The sequence below is a fragment of the Macaca mulatta genome, chromosome 8 (assembly GCF_049350105.2).
Source record: "Macaca mulatta isolate MMU2019108-1 chromosome 8, T2T-MMU8v2.0, whole genome shotgun sequence".
NCBI lineage: Eukaryota > Metazoa > Chordata > Mammalia > Primates > Cercopithecidae > Macaca > Macaca mulatta.
Window position 1 is genome coordinate 102,678,063 of NC_133413.1, and position 26,119 is coordinate 102,704,181.

Here is a 26,119-nt window from a genome sequence, read left to right on the forward strand (position 1 = left end):
TAGGGCAAGGGAAAAATGCTGCCAGTCTCTTTGCTAAAACATAACAAGAGTCACATTTGTTCCAGTTCCCAATAAGTTCCTCATTTCCATCTGAGACCACTTCAGCCTGGACCTTATTGTCCATATCACTATCAGGCTTTTGGTTGAAGCCATTCAACAAGTCTCCAGGAAGTTCCAAACTTTCCCACATTCTCCTGTCTTCTTCTAAGCCCTCCAAACTGTTCCAACCTCTGACTGTTACCCAGTCCAAAGTCACTTCCACATTTTCGGGTATCTTTACAGCAATGTCCCACTCTACTGGTACCAATTTACTGTATTAGTTCATGTTCATGCTACTGATAAAGACATATCCAAGACTGGGAAGAAAAAGAGGTTTAATTGGATTTACAGTTCCACATGGCTGGGGAGGCCACAAAACCATGGTGGGAGAAAAAATACACTTCTTACATGGCAGTGGCAAGAGAAAATGAGGAAGGTGCAAAAGTGGAAACTCCTGATAATACCATCAGATCTCATAAAATGTATTCATTACCATAAGAACAGTGTGAGAGAAACTGCCCCCATGATTCAAATGATCTCCCACCAGTCCCTTCGACAGTACATGGGAATTATGGGAATACAATTCAAGATGAGATTTGGGTGGGGACACAGCCAAACCATATCAGCTTCCTAAGTAGCTGGGAATACAGGTGTGCACCACAATGGCCAACTAATTTTAAAATATTTTTTGTAGAGACAGGGTCTTGCTATGCTGCCCAGGCTGGTCTTAAACTCCTGGGATCAAGAGATCCTCCTGTTTTGGCCTCCCAAAGTGCTGGGATTACAGGCATGAGCCACCACACTCCACCTACCCTTGAATTTTTAACGTGTATGAGTATGATTTAGATGAATTTACTTGCCTGAATCAGGATTCTCAGCCAAGACATCAGTGAAAACAAAATTACCTCTCTTGTTTGGCCAGAAGGCAACTTTTGCCACTTATTCCATTGGCTGAGAATGCTGAGCCAGATAACATTGCTCTTGAACACTACAGATTCTGTGTTTATGTTCAGTATATATCAGACCTGAACTATATAAATATTCATGCCACTTAGTAGGGCATGCTTACCTAACTTACCTAAATATTTTAGCTAAATAGTGACCCAAATGTCAGTTTTGGCAGATGGTATAATTCGATGATTAAGAGCATGAACTTTAGATCAGACACACTTAGACCTGAATCATAGCTCTACCCCTTACCAATTGGTTGACTAAGGAGAAAGTATTTGACATCTACCTAATAACTATTCTTCTATCAGAGTTGTCAGTGGAATTGACTGAGATGTCTACATATAGCCTGACATAGTAGTTGGCACACACAAAAAATTATCTACTGAATACACTTGGTTTGAATAATTTTTGTGCAAAAATAGGATGGGCACAGTGGCTCATGCCTGTAATCCCAACAAATTGGGTGGCTGAGGTGGGTGGATCTCTAAGGCCAGGAGTTTGAGACCAGCCTGGGCAATATAGCGAGGCCCATCTCTACCAAAAATAAAGAAATAAAATAAAAATAAAAGAAAGAGATCCTGGTTTGGGTGGTGGCTTATGCTTATAATCCCAGCACTTTGGGAGGCCAAGGTGGGAGGATCAGCCGAGCCCAGGAGTTCGAGACCAGCCTGTGCAACATGGAGAAACCCCATATCTACAAAAATACAAAAATCAACTGGGCATGGTGGCATGCATCTGGGGTCCCAGCTACCAGCTACTCGGAGGGCTGATATAGGAGGATTGCTTGAGCCTGGTGAGGTGGAGGCTGCAGTGAGCTGTGCTTGCTCCACTTCACTCCAGCCTGGAAGATAAAGTAAGACTCTGTCTCAAAAAAAAAAAAAAAAAAAAAAAGGGATCTTTTCCAGTTGCACATCATAAGGACCACAAACTTACTCTGATTATATTTTTTTGAGACATAGTTTTACTCTTGTTGCACAGCCTGGAGTGCAATGGCACGATCGCGGATCACTACAACCTCTGCCTCCCAGGTTCAAGCAATTCTCCTGCCTCAGCCTCCCAAGTAGCTGGGATTATAGACGTGGGCCACCACGCCCAGCTAATTTTTTTTGTATTTTTATTCGAGACAGGCTTCACCATGTTGACCAGGCTGGTTTCGGACTCCTGACCTCAGGTGATTTGACCACCTTGGCCTCCCAAAGTGGTGGGATTACAGGCGTGAGCCACCTTTTTTTGTTGTTGTTGGATAATGGAATGAAATTTAAATTTATTTTAGTTATTATCTGTTAATTTAAGAATAAATGTATTTAGATGATACACACATTATTACAAAGTAGCTATTACAGTATGTATCTGTTGATAAAGTTCTGAGTCCAAAGTTGCTTTTATTTTAGTTTGAATGTGTTTATTTCTCTGTAAACCTAGTTCTATTTCTCCCATTTGCATTTCCAGCTTTGCTTCTCACTGCAGGTTTACCCCTGACTGATTGCTTCCTGGTGTCAGTGCTGATCTTCTAACTGCATGGAGGTCTCAGACTTACTGCTCTAAGTTTAGACTTTAAAAGATAGATCGATCTCTCTGTCAACCACTTGGAGCTCACCAACTGATTTCTCTTTCTATTTGCTTTGGCAAAAGTCTTGGTGTTCCAAGAAAGAATGATGTATACTATAATCTATTAAGTTTTCTCTTTTATTTTTTTTATTTGTCTTTTCAGTATTTGTTGAATTACTACTATGTTCTAGATACTGTTTTAAGTTTTGGGGAGGTAATGGTAAACCTGATGGAATCTTTCAAATTAGAGACAAACAGATAATGAGAATATAAATGAATAAAAACAGAGAATGTAAGTAATTTTCTTTCTCTAATGTTGGAGTTTCTCTAATTTTCTTTCTCTAATGTTCAGAAAGGTTTTCTGAATAATCTCAAAGATAAGACCTGCAGGATGAGTTAGTCTGACTCAGGGATATAGAGAGGTGTGGAAAAGGGTATTCCAGATAGAGATCAGGGAGCAAAGAGAGGTCGGTTTGCTCTAGGAATCACAAGTAGAAGAGACTGGAGTGTAGTATGCAAGGGTGGGGCATGTAACCAGGAGCTACACTGTGGTCTTCTGTGCAAATAATTTCATAACAGACCCTTCATGAGTGATTCTACAACAAGATCTGACTCCCTGGAAGTAAAAGTCTATCTCCTTGCTCTTTGATGCCCTATCTTGACTGCTTAGTCACATGATGGTGCTGTTTTTTGAGACAACATGCCTTCTTTGGTCATGCATTTAGTGCCCATAAGGCAGATTCCACAAGCCTCATTGCAGCCCATGGAGGCCTGGATCAACTACACATTTCTGTTTCTGTCACAAGGATCTCTGCAGTGGGCTTGGCACTGTCTACCCCAGAGCGACTGTCTTCTTGCCCAAACTGGTGGGAAATAGACACCAAAAGCATTTGCTAAAATGGTATCTGTTGATCATAATACAATTGCCTATCTGCATGGATGCACACATGAGAGACAAGAACCAAGCGATGCACTGGCTCAGTGCCCTGAGCTTTGATAGATGAACTTCAGCTGCTGCCAGAAGATTTTTCGCCTGTTTTGCACCCCGTTTGTGGTAGGGGCTGACATAATTATAGAAGTAATTACATTCTCAGGTCTTTCTCCAGCTTTGATTTAATATTTAGGGCAAAATGAACTCTTGCCAATGTTCTCTTTCTAAAAGGCAAATCCTAGAGTTGTGATTATGAGAATGATCCCCAATTCTACCAGTTTCAGCATCCAATCTATGAAAAATCAGGCGCACACTTCCTTCCTTCTCTCTCTCTCTTTCTTTCTCTCTCTCTGTCTCTCTCTTTCTTCTTTCTTTCTCTCTGTCCCTTCCTTTCTTTTCTTTTCTTTTTTCTTTTCTTTTCTTTTCTTTTTGACAGGATCTCCCTCTGTTGCCCAGGCTAGAGTGTGCAGTGCCACCATCACAGTTTTCTGCAGCCTTGAACTCTGGGGCTCAGGTGATCCTCTTGCCTCAGCCTCCTGAGTAGCTAGGACCACAGGCACACACCGTGATGCCCAGCTAATTTTTTTGGTGTATATATATATATATATATATATATATATTTGGGGTGTGTGTGTGTGTGTGTGTATATATATATATATATTTGCAGAAATGGGGTTTCACCATGCTGTCTAGCCTGGCCTTAAACTCCTGAACTCAAGTGATCTGCCCACCTTAGCTTCCCAAAGTGCTGAAATTACAGGTGTGAGCCACTGTGCTCAGTCAAAAATGGGGCATTTTCCACATAGAAAACATTTTTGCAGTATTTTCCAAGTTAAAACAATAGGTATGAGGGTACTTGTAAAAAATACTAGCTAAAATGTCTTAAAACAAAGGTGACTTTTTTTATTGGCAGTTGGTGTAGCCCAGATCTAACCTAGTATAATGCAATGTAAAATTTCCTAATTAAATTATAATTTCTCTAGTAGTTGGAAAATGAATTGGGCAGCAATGACTGTGAAACGATGAAAAAGCAGAGAGAAAATAAAGAGAGACTGGAGAAGTTTTCCAGTTGATCCACAAGGGTCTCCAGCCACTGTCAGTCTAGACTGAAGGAGGAAAATGGTAACCATCATTTCAGCTTCATTTTCTGTTTGTTCTATGAGACTCTGTGTCTGATGCTTCCTGCGGAATCATTTTATAGGCACTTTAGTCTCTGGCTCAAGATAATGACTGCAGAAGTTGTTCAAACGGGATGGGATAATATGTGAGAGAAAGTTTTGTACATTTTTAAATGCTCTATGAATGTATGTGGTATATGTTTTCCCCAGCATCTGTATGAGGAGACATCAGGAAGCAGTGTAGTGAAGTGACTGAAAGTGTGGGTTTTGGGTCTCAGCTTCTCCAGCTCCACAGCTGACTGTGTTGTACTGGGCAAGTCATTCGAGTTTCACAGTGCTTGCTTTCCCTCTGAAAAATGGAAAGAAAAACAGACCTTAGCACTTGGGAACTGTAAGTAGTTGAGACTGATGTATTGAATGAGAGGGGAGGAGCAATGAGAGATGAGGTATGGTTTAATTTTCAGCTCCGATCAGCCTCTCTAAACATTGGTTTCCTCAGAGTGTTGGCAGAATTCAGTGAGACAGTATAAATATGACACTTAGCACAGGGACTAGCACTTAGTAAGTATAGATGTTTGCTATAATAATGATATTAGTTACTCAGACTCACTGGAGGACCAAACCCCTTCCCATGTTTGTTACCTTCGGGTCAGGGACACATAAGATTTAAAAAATAAGTTTGACAAGGTTGTCTTCACATACACACACAAAATCCCTGTTAAATGTAAATAATAAAATGTAGTCAGTCTGGGTTACAAAGCCAGAAAAGGGCTTTCCTCTGCTTCATTCAGCAGAGTGAGAAGGTCTAGTTCACCTCAGTTTGCTTGGGGGCCAGCCTCATCTTCAGTTAGTGGTGATGGTGCCTTCACCTGGTACGTTTTCATGTTCTCAGTGACTTTAGCAGGTAGTGGTGGCAGCATGCTGACGGGGAGGCACAATGACATGAGACAGCCTCAATGTCTTTTGAAGCCGGCCATGGCCTAAGCAACTTTAAGTAGCAGTGCCTTTAGCTGGGTGCATGGTCTGAATGTTTGTGTCCCTCCAAAATTCATATATTGAAACCTAACTTTCAAAGTGTTGGTATTAAGTGGTGGGTCCTTTGGGAAGTGATTAGGTCGTGAGAGCTTCACCCTCATGAATTAAATTGTTCACCATGTTAGGACACATAGAAGGTGCTGTGAGGAATGAGCCCTCAATAGACACCAAATCTGCTGGTGTTTTGATCTTGGACTTCCCAACCTGCAGAACTGTGAGCAGTACATTCTATTGTTTATAAGTGACCCCATCTAAGGCATTTTGTTATAGCAACCCAAATGGAGTCAGACACTTGGAGAACAGTATGAGAAGCACTTTGGAATGGACATCAGTCCTTCATGCCTGGAATTGAAAGTGGTGGCAGTGGGGAGCCAAGGCACCATCATGAGCCTTCAGTATTGGGTGTGGACTTACAAGCCCTTATTGGAATGCATTTGCTTTCCTCATAGTCAATTATTTTATTCTAAGACCAATTGAAATGGGATGAAGAGTAAGCAGATAATTACAGCTTCTGGAGAAATCTTTACCTTCTCCTGCCTCCTTTTCTCAGTACTTCTTGACAGAGATTTAGGGAGGTAGAAAGGGGAAGAGTTCCTCATCATTTCCCCAGCTGTGCAGGTTTTAACTTTGGTGAAAGCCCTTTGGTGACATCTGTGATGTCACTGTGGCCCAAGTAACTCTCTGGGTGCCCAGGCAGAGAAGTGGACAGACAGGAGGAGCACTTGTTTATTCACTTGACAAATATTTATTCAGTACCTACTATATGCTGGGTCTGGTTCTGGGTGCCAGGTATGTGGCCGTATATGCAAATACAAAGATCCCTGTACCCCGAAACTTACATTTTACAGGAAGAGATGAACTATGAACAAAGAAAAAACTAAGTAAGATCGTTGATACAGCTGATGGTATTAAGTGCTGTTGAGAAAAATAAAGCAAGTAAGGTGGTGGGGAATGGGGAGTGCTACTCTTCATAGAACTCCAAGACCGAAGTGTGTGGCGTGCTTGTTCTATGTCCACTTTTTTGGGGCATAGTTTTGATGAGAGAAGCAAAGGACTGCAGTTGGTGCTGCTGGTCCTGGTAGCTGGATCGTCCACTCAGTGTGGCAATTCTGTATTCCACATCTGAGATGGAGACCAAGCCTCCTTCCTGGATTCTGTCCTTGTAGTATGTGTAATATGTTTCTTATTCAGTATTAGAGATAATATTCCTCTGGTTCCTGTCCTAACATCTTTATCTGATGTCTCCCAGCCTATGCCACCTTCTTAAATGGTTTTGGAGACAAGCACACATGTACAATGTGAGTAAAAGAAAGCTTTTTCCTCTATAATTGTATCACATAATAACTAACCGACAAAGCTTAATTTCTATTATTTGAGACAATAGGAACTGAGTCATTGCAAATAATGAAATCAACCTCAAATCTGTTTAGCACAATATTTCAATGTCTCTTCCTACCCAGCTTTTAATGAGAACTGCTAGTAGATACTTTTACTGATACGAATTTTCCTTCCTTTACTTTTCTTTCCTGATCTGTCCATTAGGTACTCATAAGCAGTAAAGTAGCCAAGTTTGGGCTTTTAAATAAAAGAGGAGGTCAAGAAAGGCAGGAATGTTCCACTAAGGAACTCTCAATTTTAAATCATAAAGAGTTAACTGCTCTTTCTAGCTTATGACTGACTCTTTCAGTCATGTGGCTCATTGTATATTGTGCTTTTCTTTAACTGTCTGAATGTTATGAAGCTGATGTAATCTTTGGTACTAATTGCCAGTACTTCAAGAAAAGGTTGTTGATGTAAGAGAATGTCATCTTTTCACTTTTCCTGACTGTACTTCATGCCCCATATTATATACACACATAACCCAGAATAAAAACACACACTGGAAACATTATGAAAAGTTTCCCACTAGAGGAAAGTGACTACGTGTAGGATAAAAAAATACCTACACTCAAAATGGAAATGATTTATGACCAGCCACACTGGATTTTGGGTGAACCACAAAGGATTTGGTAACCTAAATAATGTCTAGAAAGTGTACACATTTGGGAAATATTATTGAGATTTTTATCATGCCCTTTTATTAGTGGGTTGAATAAATATTTCCTCCACTGAAGAAAACAAAAATTAGAGTTTGTTTAGACAAAATGAGTTCTTCACAAACTGCCTTTGGAAATAAGAAAACATTCATCGTGTTGTCAAAATTCTGTACTTTAATTGCTCAGTTTCAAAACTCATTTCATTTTCTGTGCCAGTTAATTTTTACTTATTCAAAAATAACATTCTTTATATCATTATCTTTTACAAGTTAAGGATTTAGTAGTAAAAGCTTACAGTCTTGGAGATTTTAAAGAAAAGAAAATCGATCTAGTATCTTTTTGTTTTTTATTAACTTAATATGAAATAACAAGGGGTTAAATATCTTTATAATCTTTGTTTTTATAGTATGAAAAATTAAAAGTAATCAATTGTGGTCTGGCAATCCAATTCAAACCCACCCATATTTTCTTTAAAAGTGTTCTTTTTTCTTTTTATTATTTTTATTCTACTTTTTAAATTGAGATGGGGTTCTCACTACGCTGTGCAGGCTGGTCTTAAACTTCTGACCTCAAGCAATCCTCCCACCTCAGTCTCCCAAAGTGTTGAGATTACAGGCATGAGCCACTGTGCTAGCAGAAAAATTTCTTAATACATAAAATAATGTTCACACTGGGGCTTTTCTGAGGGTGGAGTTTGGGAGGAGGGACAGGATCAGGAAAAACAGTTAATGGCTACTGGGCTTAATAGCTGGGTAAAGAAATAATCTGTACAATAAACCCCCATGACACAAATTTACCTATGTAACAAGCCTGTATTTGTACCCCTTAACTTAAAATAAAAGTTTAAAAAGTGTAGATTTTTAATGTTTAAAATTTACCTTAATTATATTTTTCCTGTTAATAAAAACCTGACCATCTGTACATGGAGATTAACAATTTTTACTCATATTTAATATCTGTCAGTATAACTATGCTCTTTGTAGGGTTCAATGGATATGAGTTGGATTTGCTAAAGGACTTATTCAACCTCACAGAACAACTGAATGGCAAAGGTAAATAAGTACCATTTAAGTCCAAATCAAAAGAACCCTGGAATGAGTAGGTGTATAGTTTGAAGATCTAGGTTCTAGTAAGCACTCTTCCACCCTTAATCAACTATGTGATCATGGAATTATTTTGAGAATCAAATGAAATGAAGTCTACAAAAATGCCAATAAATTGTAAACATTATTTAAGAACAACTTATCTATCATCTTTCCTGTGTTCCAATTCTGGCTCTGATACTAAATTTCTTCAGGAATTTCACAAGCCACTTTACTTTTCTGAACTGTAGATTCATTTGGAAGATGAATTTTATAACTTTCAAGGTCTTTCTAGGTAAGATCTTTCAAATCACATAATTTTTAGGAGCAAGTCAGAAAACAGAATCTCTCTTTCAAAAAATTCAATAGGAATGAATTATTTGGAGAAGTGAAATATTCAATTGACTTTAAGAATTATCTCCCTGTTAACTAGAATATTCTACCCATTACACCCTTACATGGTTTATAAAGGTAATTAATATAACAGCTCTTTACAGAACATTAAAACACAGTTTTTGTTTTGTTTTCTAGAGTCATAGTATCCAAATTTTTTATACTGTATCCTGAAGTGTTAAGAAATTTAAGCATACATTCCCAATAATAAATACATACTATTTATGTAATTATAACCATTTATTTACATGTGTATGTAATTATTTATATTTTGAAACATAATTGATAAACTAGAAAAGAATAGGAGCAGGCATAATGGCTCACACCTGTAATCTTAGCACTTTGGGAGGCCGAGGTGGCAAGATCACTTGAGCTCAAGAGTTCAAGACCAGCCGGAGCAACATAGTGAGATCTTGTCTCTGCTTTAAAAGAAAGTTTTTTTTTTTTTTTTTTCAAATAGACAAGAATACAGTGATGATGAAAGGATAGATAATATCTAGGGTACAACATAAACTTAGGGCACAGTTCCTCATTAGTAATATAAGTTTATGATATATATTAAATAGTTCTATCAATAATTTTGAATACCCAGCTTTTTCCTTGTCATATCTGGTCTGACAGCCATTATCTATACCTTGCTGTGAAGCAGACCATGAGATCACGCCGGGGGTAAAAAGAGTATTAACTCTGTCAGTTTCTTGTTTTTGCTTATTCTTGGCAAAATATCAAGTGTGTCAATATCTTGTAGGGTTTTTTTTTTTTTTTTTGTACTTTTAGGGAAAAGCCACTTGTTCATATATGTAAAGGTTTGTTTAGTTAATATTAAATACTGTGATCTGTAAACCACCCTATCTGTGCATGCCAAGGTTGTCCTGTGTTGTAGCATGTTTTAGAAACAGCTACAGGCTCTCCCACACTTCCTGAATAAATCTTGTATAGCAGATGGAACGCTTGGCCTTCTGAGTCAAAAGACTAAAGATGGGTGTCAAGGGAGAGCTCTGGCAATAATCACATGTGGGATACAGTAAAACTTAATAGACTATTGTTTATGGATTAAAAACAAACATAAATAAGAGCCCTCTTGTATTTTATCCAGACCCAAGTGGTTTACATTGTGTGCTCTTTTCAAAATATTCTGTAATAACTTACTCCAATACAGGTTTAGAAAAAATACACATATTATTGTGATAAAATATACACATTTATTACAAGCATATGAAAATACAACATTTGAATTAAAAGGGATGAGATAAAATATACATAGAAAACTGCTTAATGTTTTTTGTTTCTATCATTGCAGGTTGTTTTGTGTACTCTATTCTGGAAAGCACTTTTTTAGGGACTGAAAATCTGTTGCTAGAAATTTATGCTTTGTCATTAAGCAAAGGAGGAGAAATATGAATGATTCAGTAAAAAGGACTGACCACAATAGGTGACCATGTTTAGGATATTCTTCTTTTCCCACCTTTCCAGAATCAGTAGGAGATGTGAACTGGACTCTCCATTCTCTTGGTTCTGCCCTTATCTTCTGAATTCTTTATCATTACTCAGAACCTTATATTTGATTGACAAATGCTCTATCTAAGAGAAACTATTTTATCTTCAAATCTGTCACTTGAGATGGAAAGCAGGCCCCTGAATCTGTGAGCTATGGAATAGGGTCATTCTGTCAGGGTTGGATGGTGACATGCTGAGATATGATGCTCTGTCTCTTGAAGCATAAATTGTGGTTGTAACTTAATAGGTGGTACTTTTGTGCTGCTTCTGAACTTAAATCATACTTCTGGTATAAATAGCATCTGTAGATTCATGTGTCCATTTAATATAGAGCTTATTTTGTGTTTAGGCTACTAAATGATACACCTATTTCTTTTCTTTCATAAATTTAATTTGTTACAGTAATACCTATATTTGCTAGAAGTGATTATATTAATGTGAAAACTGACAATTATTTTCTTTATTCTGTTGCATAAATAAACTATTGAATACTTATGACTTTGGACAAGCATGGTCAAATGATAATTGCATTCACATTTTTTGGTACCAATTTTCTATTACTCTAATTTGTTCAAACACTTTTGTATGTGTAATAATCTCTCATTAAATCAGGCATTCCTTAAATAGTGTTAATTAGCATGTGTAAAATCTACCTTGAAAACTTGTTTAATTTTACAAATTATGCTACTCCATGATAGTATCCCTGGAGCTTCATCAATCTCTGACTTCTAAATAATTTTGAAGTAAAAAGATTTTTAATAAAAAATACTCTAAAATCCTCTTCACAATCATATTTAGCAGGAAAACATTGTGTCACAGACTCTCAAGTATCTCTTGGATGGTTTCACAGGAATAGTTTTATCTATCCCATCTGTATTGTGCCTATTAAATGCCAAGTAGTATGTGAGGCCTGGTTAGTAGGACACGGTCCCATTTTTAAGGAGGAGATACTTCAGCAAGACATACTAAGGTCCAAGTAAATTTAATGTTGCCAACATAAAAAAGATTCAAGTCAGCTAGGCACGGTGGCTCACACCTGTAATCCTAGCACTTTGGGAGGCCAAGGTGGGTAGATCACCTGAGGTCAGGAGTTTGAGACCAGCCTGACCAACGTGGTGAAAACTCATCTCTGCTAGAAGTAAAAAAATTAGTTGGGCATGGTGATGTGTGCCTGTAATCCCAGCTACTCGAGAGGCTGAGGCAGGAGAATCTCTTGAACCCAGGAGGCAGAGGTTGCAGTGAGCTGAGATTGCTCCACTGCACTCCAGTCTGGGTGACAGAGCGAGACTCTGTCCAGAAAAAAAAAAAGGAAAAAAAAAAAAAGATTCAAGTCCTCTTTAAATCCAGAGGAGTGGAACCTTGGGACAGAAGTGGAGGAAGATGTTAAAGAGATCTTCATAGAGGATGAAATATTTTAACTTGACTGTAAGGTCAATAGGGCATGCCTGATAGAGAACATTTCGTGAGCTTTACCATGAAGCGCAACAGCCTGTTTGAGAAATTCATTAGTTTAGTGTGGCTAATATATGGGATTCAATGGGGGTAGAGAAAGAACGATAGAAGGGAAGACTGGGCAGACAGTTTAGGGTGGTAGTCTGCATCTGATGGCAGAGTATGTTTGGATGATTTTAAATCATCTACCACAAAGGTAGGAAAGAGAGTTTGTATTGATGGGGAGTAACTGTTAAGAACACTCATTATTAAGACCATTTTTGGACTCAGTAGAAAAACTTGCATCTATAATCGATTAGGAGAAAGAGGACGAAATTGTTGGTGTGATTTTGTAGAAATTAATTTAAGTTTTCCAAGCAAAGAATACACATGATCAAGTCTATAATTTGGAGGACAAAACAAACAAAATATCAGTCTCATGTCAGAGAAAAAGATGAATTAAAGGGGAAGGAAATTAAAGGCTAGTTTGAAGGTTATTGTAACAATTCAGATATGCTATAATATGGCATGAATTAGAGTAGTTGCAATTCAGATATGCTATAATATGTATATTATTTAATATAAATAATATATAATATACATAATAAATTATTGTAACAATTCAGATATGCTATAATATGGCATGAATTAGAGTAGTGAAAGAGAAAATGGAAAGGAAGAAGCACTGCAGAAACATTGTAAGGATCCAATGAACATTTGATGGCTGATTGGATTTGGAGGGTGAAAGAGAAAGAGAAGTCCAAGACTCTAAACCATTATCTAGTTTGGGGATTTGAGTGACTGGCTGAGTCTGTCATTTACTGCTGTGTAACAAACAACTCCAAAATCCAGAGACTGAAATAACAATCATTTAATAACCTTTTAAATCTGTGGGTCAAGTGGAGCTCTTGTGATGTAGTTTGGGCTTCTCCATGTGATTCTGCTTCAGGCTGGGGCAGCTGAGGAAACTTACCCCATCACTGCAGATCTCTGGCGTGGCTGGGGCAATTCCTCTCTCTGTCTCTCATCCTCCTCATACCAGTGTATAAGGCTAGTCTTATCCTTCTCATGGCAATGGCAGAGCTACAAGATTGCAAAAGGGGCAAAAAGAGGCTTTTTAAGTCATAAGGTCAGAAATGATATTTTGCCATTTCTTGCCACAGGCTGTTGATTAAGGGGAGTCATGTGGCCAAGCCCAAAGTCAAGGGATAAGAAAGTTCATTCTATCCACAATGAGGTCATGGCTAGAATATGAATGCTAGGAAGGTCAAGAATTGGAGACAACAATGTCATCTTTCACACTGTGGTATCAACATATTTTTAAATTTAAAAATTGTTTTGGAAATAAATCTTTAAGAAGTATAAAATGCTTTAATTTTTAAAACTATATCTGTGGGTACTGATAAATGAGTTTGGAGCCTGGAGGATCAGCCAAAGGATAATTAAACTTAAATAGCCTGTTTTAAATGAAGAACTATAGCTCTCTAGGTTGTTTGCACTGGACTGCTTCCAGCAAGCCCCTCTGCAAATTATTCTCAGCCACTAAAATCAGGAGAGGAGGCATGGGAATTTAGTCTGGAGTGAAAAAGCCATCAAGAGGTAATTATCAAGTTCTCCAGTTAAAAATTGTACGCATTTGGTGAAAATAACAGTAAAGCTATGGTTAATTTGGTCAGAGTTGCATATTTGTTCTATTTTAAGGCAAAATCCAAATATCTTTATTTAAAAAAAATATATTCAGAACATCTAGGGTTTCTAAAATAAAATGGGCTGGGCATGGTGGCTCATGTCTGTAATTCCAGCACTTTGGGAGGCCAAGGCAGGTAGACTGTTTGAACCCAGGAGTTGAAGACCAGCCTGGGCAACAGAGCAAAACCCAATCTCTACAAAAAACAAAACAAAACAAAACAAAAAACAAAAATTAGCCAGGCATGGCTATGAGCTGATGATCATGAGCTATGATTGCACCACTGCACCCCAGCCTGGGCAACGGAGTGAGATTCTGTCTCTCTCTCTTTCTCCTTCTCTCTCTCTCTATATATATATATAAAATATATTACATATATAATATACATATTACATATATAATATATATAATGTTTTTCTTTTCCTACTTCTTTGTCATGATCCCTGTTCTTATTTACTCAAATTATCACTATATATCATTACATATGTATATGCGATGATATATATGTAATGATATATAGTGATAATTTGAGTAAATAAAAAGCAGGAACAATGACAATAAAGTTCGTATAGTTTATGTTGTATCTCACTGTATTATAAATATACATCTTGACACTTTCTCTAAGAAGAACCAGAGAAAGTACTGAACTTTAAGAACCTTACATTTGTCAGTGTGTTGCTGAACAATTTACTTTCTACAAGGTTGTTTTTGTGGTTGGTTAATATGCTCTTGAAAGAGTGAGAGATATAAAAAGTACTGTAAGACAGCAAGTTTTTAAAAAGAGATGAGGGCACATAAACATGTACTGCAGGTGAAAATATCATTAAATTATTTAACATTTCATTGTCTATCTATGTATCTATTACCTATTTATCATATTGATAAAGTAGAATACTTAACAAGCAATGCTCAAAATCCACATGAGGAAAACTATAAAACACAAAAGTAGGTTTCAGATAACAACAACAAAAAAACATGTCTATGATTTTGGACTGAAAGAATCATCATCAATAAATGTCATTTCCCTCAAGGTTAATTAATTCAATGCAACTTTTATAAAAACACCATCTTGTTTTTTTATGGACCCAAACAATTTGATTACAAAATTTATTTGGAGCATAAAAAGCAAGAACAATGAGGAAAATCCTGAAAAATAGGAGCCTATCGGATTAAAATATATTTTAAAGCCTCTATGATCAAAATAGTATATATTGTCTCATACATAGAAACATATAAATTAATATAACTTGTACAATTTAGAAATAGACTTCTCATTACATATGGAAAGTTAATATAAACTACTATCTCAACTCAAGAAAAGATAAAATTGTTATCAATTGTTGTTAAGATATTACATAGTCATACAAGAAAATAAGATTGGATATAATTCTCATACCATAAATTCTGCTAAATTCTATATGGATTAAGAAACGTTGATGTAAACAATTAATTCATATAATTATGAAAGGAAACATGGGGATTTTTTTCTGTAATCTGAGAGTAGAGTAAACTTTCCTAACCATATTTTAAAATCTAAATTCAATAAGAAAAAGATTGATACATATTATTGTTCAAAATCAATGAAACAAAACTTTGGCGTGGCATAGAAAATAAAACATAAGTAATTTATAAAGACAAATGGCAAGCTGGAAAAAAATTGAAATTCACTTCACAGTAAGAAAGTTAATATTCCTAATATAATAAAGTCTTCTGAAAAAAGAAGAAAAAATGGAAACTTTTGGAAAAATGGGTCAGAATTAGGAAAAACAGTTCACAGAAGAGAAGTATGAATAATTCTTAACAAGAAGAATGAAAAGATGTTCTCATAATGAGAGAAATACAAATTAAATCTTCACTGAGATCCATTTCTAACCTACCACTTAGAAAAATCCAAAAATTGACAATATTAACTTGCTTGTAAGGCTGTGGGGGGAAAAAGCACTTCATATATTATTGATGGGAATTTGACAACATCTGGAAAACTGCTATATGCATTCATCATCTGAACCAGATATCTTACTTCTAGAAATATGTTCCAAAGATACAATGACAAAAACATAAAGGATATATACATAAGACTATTATAGCATGATTTACAATATCAATGGAAATATTCTCAATGTCTATCACAATTGAGACCAGTTGAATGATATATCATATATACACAGTCATGAACCATGCATCTGTTTTAAAAAAAGGATACCTCTATAAACTGTTAGTTAGTGATTTTCAAGATACGTTAAGTTAAAAAAGCAAGGCAGAGAAAAGTGTATGTAGTATTCTGCTCTTTATCTTAGAAAATTTGTAAATATATAAATATTTAAAACATTTAAACTTGTAAGGATAAACCATAAAGAGAAGACAGAGATAGAAGTTAGACTTTCCTGAATGTAACTTATTTGGTTGATTTAATATTGGAACTATGTTTTATGTGAATATGACAAAGTTAAATGAAAATGATAACATAAAGGAGTCTTTAAAATTTAAAAGCAAGGTTAAATGAATGGACTAAACTATATGCTGAGCTAGTGGCTTCATCCAAACCTGATAAATTGTTTCAAGTAACTTTAAAATTTAGTAATTTGCCTAAACACACTTATCTCTAGTGGGATATGTCCCAAAACTATCCTCAGCAAGAAAAAAGAAAGAAAAAATAAAAAAAGAAAGTTTCAGTAATCTTACAGTTATTATTCTGAAACTACTATGTGTATAAAATATATGACACATACACACGCACATATATGTATATATATAAAACGCCTGACACATAAATCAACTAAGCCATTACAATTTTTTTAAACTAATTTTTTAACCTCTGCCCACTAAAAAGACCTAGAAACAATTTTTAATGTAAAAACAATGTATATTCTTAGTCCTCAGACTGTGGCCAATATATACAGCTCCCACTTCTAAATAGATTTCTTGAACAAATAGCTGACTCCATGTCTGAATACTGGAAACTATAAGATGAACCTGAAATATCTTGTACCAGAAAACAAGGAAGCTACCAAAGACAACTGGGAGTGTGTCACAAGGCCCCAGGAACCTTGAAGAGATTTGCACTGGACAAAGAAGGGGCAAATTATGATATCTACAAGAATAATAATGGCAATGAAATATTCTTTTCTTATTAAATATAAAACAAAATATTACTACCCTTGAAGAAAATAGCAAACAATCAGATCAAGTCTCTAGGTATATTTGCCAATTAACAGGAAATACAAAGAACAGAGGAATATATTAAATGGCACTACGGGGATACAATCATCGAATTCTAGAATGAGGAAATCCCCACAGGACAAAAGACCAAGATTTTTCAAAACATAATTTGAAAAAAAAAGAGCAACGTATAGATTAAAAGAGATTTAGGAGTATGTATCATGGCCGGGCTCAGTGGTTCATGCCTGTAGTCCAGGCACTTTGGAAGGCTGATGTAGGAAGATTGCTTGAGCCTAGGAGTTCGAGACTAACCTGGGCAATATGGTGAAACCTTGTCTCTATAAAAAATAGAAAACTTAGCCAGGTGTATTAGCTCATGCCTGTGGTCCCAGGTATTCGGGAGACTGAGGTGGGAGGATTGCTTGAGCCAAGGAGGTGGAAGCTGCAGAGAGCCATCATTATGCCATTACACTCCAACCTGGGCAGTAACAAAGTGAGGCCTTGTCTTAAAATAAATAAATAAATAAATAAATAAATAAAAATAAACATTAAAAAAACACAAAAAGGAGTACATATCAAGTGAGTAAAAATTGTGAACTTTGAACTCCAATTAGAACAAAGCAGGTGTTAAATAAATACCTATGAGGCAAACTTTGAAGAAATTTGAGCATTGCTTGGGTATTTAATGTCAATAAGGAATTAGTGTTAATTTTTAAGGTGTAGATAATGGTATTTTAAGAAAGTTAATAATAAATTCTGAAATATGGACGAACGGCATATCTGAGATTTTCTTCAATGTAGTCAAGTAGGGGAGCAAAATGGAAAGTCACAGTGAAACAAGAGCTGATGATTATTATAGTTGGGAATGGGAACATAGGGATTTACTGAGCTCTTTACTTATGTGTGTTTGAAGTCACTCATAATAAAATGTTAAAAAAGAAAGAAAATGCCATTAAAATGTCCTTTTTCCTCTTGCTACCAGGTCAAATAAAATAATCATCATATTTTACTTTTCCACCCAATATAATCAGTAGACAACAAGGTGACAAAAAAGCTTTACACTCAAACTTACTTAAACGCTATAAAATAGTGAGATGGTTCAAATGACTGTGAAGCTCCAAATAATACTGCCTGGCTCTTGTAGAAGCATCTCGAGTGTCTTATATGCACCTGTTTAACATTAGAAGTCAGTGTAATATGATTTACAAGTTCTCAGAGTGTCATTAGGTCTCTGACATGAAGACAAAGGTGATAAGAGGTATTCACCCAGGGAGATGAATAACAATAGAGCTACTAGTTAATTAATTTTTGATTCAGAGAAGCAGCATTACAGCATGGTTAGGAGCAAAGGCCTTGGAGTTAGTCAGACTATTCACTATGAGTCATTCATTCTTTGATATTCACTATGTGAGTGTTGCTATCAGTTTCCTCATCTGAAAATTAGAGCTACCATGTTTATCTAATAGGTTTCTTATGATGATTATAGAACTTATGCCTGGTACACGTGAAGCTACTTAATCATCATCATAATTATTATTGGTATTATTAATTGGTCTGAGAAGTTGAAGCAGAATCCCAAGCTCAAAAGAGAAAAGCAGAAGAAAATCTAAAATTCTTTATGGAGGACGTGACTTTTGGGTCATTGATAACAAAAGACACTCTGCATTTTGTGCCCTGCTGGAGAAACCCCAAATGTCTTCTCTTCCAAGGAGCTTATACTTTCCAGGTAGGATACCTTGGAACCTAAGCAGATGACTGTCTGAGGAAGACTTAATTCTTTTATTTTTTATTTATCTATTTTTTTAGAGATGAGGTCTCTCTATGTTGCCAGGCTGGTCTTGAGTGATCTTCCCACATCGGCCTCCCCAAATGCTAAGATTACAGGTGTGAACCACTGTGCCCAGCCAAGGAAGACTTAATTCTGATGAAAATAGACAGCTTGCAATGCATTGGGTCTTAAATATTGGCTGAGAAAGACCTATCCTATTTTCAAACCTCTCGTCATATATCCTTTGACTAAAATGCCACTGGTAAAAAAGTCTGGCAACCTTGTATTTGTGTCACTCCATTTACCTTAGAAACACTGAGACATAAAAAGAACCAGGCACCGTGGCTCATGACTGTAATCTCAATGCTTTAGAAGGCTGAGGCCGAAGGATTGCTTAAGGACAGGAGTTCAAGATGAGCTTGGGCAACATAGTGAGACCCCCTTCTCTACAAAAAAGTAAAAAATTAGCCAGGCACAGTGGCACACCTGTAGTCCCAGCTACTTGGGGGGAGGCTAAGGTGGGAAGATCCCTTGAACACAAGAGGTTGAGGCTACAGTCAGCTTTGATCATGCCACTGTGCTCCAGCCTGGGTGACAGAATGAGAACCTGTGTCAAAACAAAAAACAAAACAAAACAAAACAGAAAAGAAGAGAAAAGAAAAGAAAAGAAAAAAAGGATGGTAAGTGTATATAAAGGAGGGAAAGCTATAATACTATCAGATGTGATTAGGGGATATTTCACAAAGGTGATGATATTTGAACATAATCTAAAAGGACATGGGAGTTTGTAAGGAAGACAAAGCGGGAGGACAATCTAGGCAGAGACAACAGAATGATGAACAGGTATACAGCCATAATCATTTGGGTATCATGTAAAGAAAACTCTTTAACCGTGTTTTTTCTCTACTCTCACATTGCAACAATCATCAACACAGAAAAAGGCTTCTGTGACCAAATGTGTGTGGTATTTTTCCTCACACGTCATGCAGCGGACACCAGCTGGGTGTCTTCTAATTCAGTTCGGACACTATCTACAGGGACATAGTGTCAGATCCCAAAGGTTGAGGCTCAGTCCCCAGGACTTCCCCCACACACAGCAGTTGCAAGTCTGGGCCTCCAAAAATTCTGACTGACCAGCTTTGAGTTGGGGTTCCCACTACCCTCTCTTTGAGTTTGATTAATTTGCTGGAGCAGCTCACAGAACTCAGGGAACATGTTTGTAGGCTTATTATAAAGGAAATTGCGAAGGATACAGATGAAGAGACACGTAGGGTGAGGCATGGGGGACAGGGCATGGAGCTTCCGTTCCCTCCCTAGGCGTGCCACCCTCCAGGAACCTCCATGTGTTTGGACCCTCTCTGAACCCTGTCCTCCTGGGTTTTTATAGGAGTATTCCTTCCCTTAGAGTGTAAGGGCAGGATCCTCTCTGGGAAGGGTCTTAAGAACCACAATCAGAAAGGCAGAAAAAAAGGAGAGTCCTGCTTTACAGCAGGTGAAAGGAGGGCAGGAAAAGATCAGAGTCCTTCCTCTGAGGCCTAACACATCCAAATTATAGCAAAAGACTGTAACAAGGGCTGTGGGAGTTATGAACCGGGAACCTTGGCCAAAATCCAATACATTTCATAACACCACAGGTACGTTCCTAAATTCTTCAGGCACACAGAGTAGTAAAGAACGAGGCTAGGAAGGTGGGTGGGTATAGCTTTTACAGGACCTTTTCTGCCGTAGAATGTTCCCTTTACTTTTTAGGCAACAGTGAATCTATTTTCAAGGTGGGGGTCAGTCCCGATTATAGCAGTGATTCAGAGAGAGACTTGGTAGATGTCTGAGGTAAAGCATAGAGATGAATCTCAGGAGAATAAAATCAGGGACACAAGTTGGAAGATGTTTACAATATTCTAGAAGATATTTTATGTACATCTGGTGAGCTAATAGTAGAGGTGGTGATAAATTTGAATTCAAGGGATATTTGGGAAAGAGAATTGACAGAAGCTACTAATTCAGAGAAGTGAGTGAAAATTATTTTCTTTGTCGAGATAGAGCAGGATTGGGTAAACAGACACTTTGATAGTGGACATGCTGAGTTTGGGGTACACAGGCTTCCTTGATACCTGTGTCATGATCTCACTCACTAGTGAGTCTGTTGGACATGGAGGACAGTGGGGATGTGTTAGGTGGGAAACTGGCCTGTAGTTTTTGAATGGGGTGATGAAAAACAAATCAGGGAAGAGCAAGGGGTGGCACAGAACAGTGGAATATGAAGTGCAGAGTGCCACAGCCAAGAGGACAGATCTTAATTCTATGAATCAAATTTATACCTAATCCAGGCTGCAATATTAAGTATTCTGGGAAAAGCAGGTTCTCCATTATCAGGTAAAATCTGAATTCATAGAGAGGATCTGTGTGAAGAAATTTAAGAGATTCTTAGAAGAAAATCAAAGTCAAACTAGAAGGAATGATGCTCCTACTACTATTACCTCCCCTAGGGATGCTGATGGTAGCACTGAATTCAAGATGCTGGAAGATGGGCAATTTGTCACCTGGTTTCAACCAAAGGGAGCCTATAGGGGCACTGCAGAGCATATACTCACCAGTTCCCAGCATTTGCTCTACCCACAGGCTATCAGGCATAGGTATGAATTATTTCTCACCCTTAGTAGCTAGTATAAGTGAGCCACTGGTATACCATGCTAGGCTCAGTTCCGACTCATTTTTACTTTACTATTTTTACTTACAGGGAGTAAGTAATTCAGAATGATTGAAGGAGAGATTTGAAGACATGAATATTTGGAACCACAGCTGGGAAGAGAATTGGTTTTGCTAGATCCTGGAGAATCTTGAATGCTAGGCTAAGGAGTACTGATGATATATTTTATTCAGTGATGATTTTTGAAGGATTTTGATATTGAATTGTTTTGGTATTACTTAGAGCGCATGCTTGGAAAATTATTGATTGTGGGAGAAATAGAAGATTGCATACAGGGTGAACAGAAACTCTCCAAAGAAGAATTTTTAGCAATGTAACACACTTGTAGACTGTTGAAAGATCGATCGCTGTGAATCACACTGGCAACAAAAGATCTAAACAAAGCTGTTTATGGAGGAGCCAAGGGCAAAGTTGCAATCAATGACAAACCCTGTGAGCAGAGGCCAAGGGGTGGAAAGAGCTACTGGTTGTAGACTGACGTTTTCAACTCTTTGAAAGAAATTGCCTGGAGCCTCTACATACAACATGATCTTGGGGCATGGACCATGAGACCATCTTTGGTGCAGCTCCATTATCTCTTGGTATTTAATCACATAACCCTCTTAGAACTTCTCCAAATTTTCAGGGGAATTGTTAGGTAGAGTGAACAGTATTATAGCGAGGTTCTAGAAATGTGTCTATTCAAAAGGACAACAGTGCTAAATATAACTTTTGCATGTTCTAATGTTGGGGAGACCTTGGCAACACAGCATGCAGCATGTCATTGGCTCAGCTTATAAATAATAGGGCAAATGAAGGTGTAGATATTATTTAGACCTTATTTTCTTTTAATATTTTGAGAATCGTAAGACTGCTAGACCTTTAATATTTGGATGTTTGGTGCAATTCTCATACCAACCTTCTCTTGGTATACTAAGGATCATAGAAAATGAGCAGTTAGGAGCCAAAACAAAGAATCCAAGCAGCTTATAAACTGCAGTATAAACCAAGTGACCAGTACATTGCTCTATACTGACAACATTGAAAGAAAGTACTTTCATCTGAAACTCACTACACTCTGATCATTTTTTCTTCTGTAGACTTGGTGTCTGTCTATGCAATAGTCAAGTCCATTTGTAAAAATGAGACAGTAATGAGTGAGGAGGTGGTTGCCAGCAAATCCTAGACTGATATTAGAGTCACTCTTTTGACTTAAATGGCTGAATCTCTGCTTAAGAGTCTAATCTACCTTTGATATCTAAATACATTTTTAGGCCACTTGGGGAGAAATGACCCATAGTGAAAATCTGTAACCAAAAAGGTGAGAAGAGCATACTCTAAGAAACCATTATAGAGAAAATGCAAGGGAGCAACCCAGCATTCATCCAATCCAATCCTAGTAAAGAAAACGATTACAAGATATTTATAGTTTTAAAAATTAGGGAATTACTGTTCGTGAAGGAACATTATGCAGCCAATAAATAATTGAAACTGCCATTCCTTTCTGCTTCTGCTGGCCTTCAGTCAGGAAAATACAAGTTTTAATTAGCTTAAGATCTTCATCAGTTTGTTTAATTATTTTGAAGGATCCACTTGGGATTAATGTGTCTAGAACCTTTATCGTCATTGGTGGGATATCTGCCAGTTTCAGGACAGAAAGAACAGGATATATAATGAGAGATAACCTATCCTGTTGGAAATTATTCCAAACAGTACAATCATCTTCTTAAGATTTCCTCTACCGTGATAGGCTTCTAAAGTCAGACTGCCCAAGGCTCTAATGCATGTCTACCAGTCTCTTAAATAGTACAAGTTACTTGATTTTTCAGTGCTTTGGATTATCTATAAAAGGGGGATGATGCTGCCTCATAGTATAGTTGTGAAGATTAAATGAAATAATATGTGTGACATGCTTTATAGTGACATGCCTTATAGTGAGCTCTCAATATATGTTAAGTATAATTATTATTGTATGATAATATTAATTCTAGGTTATAGTGCGCATGGGTTAGTGAGTAGGTGAGAAAGACATACTACAAGATGTATCTGCCATGATATCCACTATGGGTGGCCAATGAGCCATTTTTGTCTCATAGGTGATAAGCCAAAGAGTGACATTTGATTTCACCAGGTTCATTAAGAAGAGATTTTCCAATGCAGTGAAGATAAATAAATATTTGATTCTGAAAGAAATTTAAGACAAAGGAGAGATAACTAGGCAGGATTAGATACTCCTTAAAAAGATTACTCTGGTGTGACTGAAGAAACACCCAACAGGAGTCAGAGAAGTTTCTTCTACCCCCCACCGAGTAGACTGCAAGCCTCTGGTATTGGGTACCATGTCTTACCCTAAGTGGAATATGCCATGCCTACTGCACAGCCCAGTTTACAGTAGGCATTTAGTAACTGCTGAACAAATAAATGAATGAACCAGATACTTAATCTCTTGCACATCACAATTTATATGAATCCCAGTTTGAATTTGATTTCTGTTACTCATAAAATGATGATGCTGTGTTAGTTATCTTTAAAATATAACAGAGCTTTATATATTAAATATCTTGGTCAGAAAAAAACAATTTCCAGAGAATCAAAATTATTATATGGATTAGCAAGCTTGTTCAACCCGCAGCCCACAGGCAGTATGTGGCCCAGGACAGCTTTGAATGCAGCCCAACACAAATTCATACATTTTCTTAGAACGTTATGAGATTTGTTTGTGATTTTTTTTTTTTCTCATCAGCTATTGTTAGTGTTAGTGTATTTTATGTGTGGTCCAAGACAATTCTTTTTCCAATGTGGCCCAGTGTATTAGTCAGTTCTTACACTGCTATGAAGAAATACCCAAAACTGGGTACTTAGAAAGGAAAGAGATTTAATTGACTCACAGTTCCCTATTGTTGGAGAGGCCTCAGGAAACTTACAATCGTGGCAGACGGCAAAGAAGAAGCCGGCACCTTCTTCACAGGGTGGCAGGACAGAGTGAGTGCAAGAAGGGGAAATGCCAGACGCTTATAAAACCATCAGATCTCAGGAGACTCACTGACTATCACAAGAACAGCATGGGGAAACTGCCCTCATGACACAATTACCTCCAACTGGTGGCACCCTTGCAGGATAATGGGGATTACAATTCAAGATGAGATTTTGGATGGGGACATAGCCAAACAATATCACCTAGAGAAGCCAGAAGACTGGATACACCTAGTTGTGCATCTCAAACTTTATTGTTCATACAAATCACCTGACAATATTGTTAAATACAGAGTCTGAATCAGTAGGCCTAGGAGGGACTTAAAATTCTGATTTTCTAAATAGCTTCCACATGACCCTGATACTTCATTTCCATGAACCACCACACTTTGAATAGCAAGGGTTCAGGGAATTGTGGAAATCCTTTCTTAGATTGTAAAACATAAGAAAGAATGTCTTTTATTTTATTTTATTTTTGATGGAGTGTTGCTCTGTTGCCCAGGCTGGAGTACAGTAGCCCCATCTTGGCTCGTTGCAACCTCTGCCTTCTGGATTCAAATGATTCTCCTGCTTCAGCCTCCTGAGTAGAGTGGTTGGGATTACAGGTATGTGGCACCATGCCCGGCTAATTTTTGTATTTTTAGTAGAGATGGGGTTTCACCATGTTGGTCAGGCTGGTCTCAAACTCCTGACTTCAAGTGATCTGCCAGCCTTGGCCTCCCAAAGTGCTGGAATTCCAGGCATGAGCCACCGTGCCAAGCCTAAGAATGTCTTAAGACAGATACAAATACATTACTACTTAAGTTCAGAGGAGGTATGGAGGATTATTTGTGAAAGACATGACGTTTTACCTTCAGTTGAAGGGTAAGTAGGCTTTGTGACAGCACATTACAATTTGCAAACTGTTTGTCACCTCATATTCCAATGGTTATTTACAAATTTTATAGACGTTTTTAAATCTCACACTAATCCAAAGAAGTGGACATAGACTTTAAGTACCATTATACAGAACAGCAAAAAGGATTCAGAGAGACTGGTGATGTTCCCAGGCAGTGAACAGCAGTTCTGAGACTTGCATAGAGGTCTTCTGAATCACAGTCAGTGTTTTTGTTTAGATACATTACACTTCCTCTAACTGGATGAAGATTAAGCCTATAGTGCTATGAACTTATCACTCATGATGTTTGACATTGCTCACCAGGACACAAATAGTGAGGGAGCCCTAATGAAATACATTACCATACGATGTAATGAAGCCACTATAGCTATTTTTCTTCATAGTTGCCAGCTATTTTTGAGATTCAACGCCTTTGCTTGGAAATTCTCAAGTAAGGATTAAATGGGACAGAATCAACAGGCTCTGAAATATCCATTTCCCATGGAAAAAGGTATTTACAGAAATATCAAACAGTTTATCAAAGATCTATAAAACCAAGAGTTTGGGAACAGATTTGGTCTCCAGTCCTTCCTCTGTTAGTACACACTAATACCCAAGCAGTTGTTTTAAAATGTTCAAGAGGTTTTGAATGCACTATGATGTGTTTTTCTCTCTCAGCACTCATGAAGGTCAAAGGTACAGAGATAAATATGTCTGAGGAAACATCAAACATTAACAATGTATTAGTAAACCAGCAGACCTCAAGTATTTAGGCATTACTTAAATTTTAATAAATGCTGTCTTCAAAACCCTTTGTTCAGCTGATTGATCTTAAACAGCTTTGTCTCCCTAGAGACTTACCAGTAGAGTGAGTAAAATGTAAATTTATATTTTAATGTTTCCCTGTG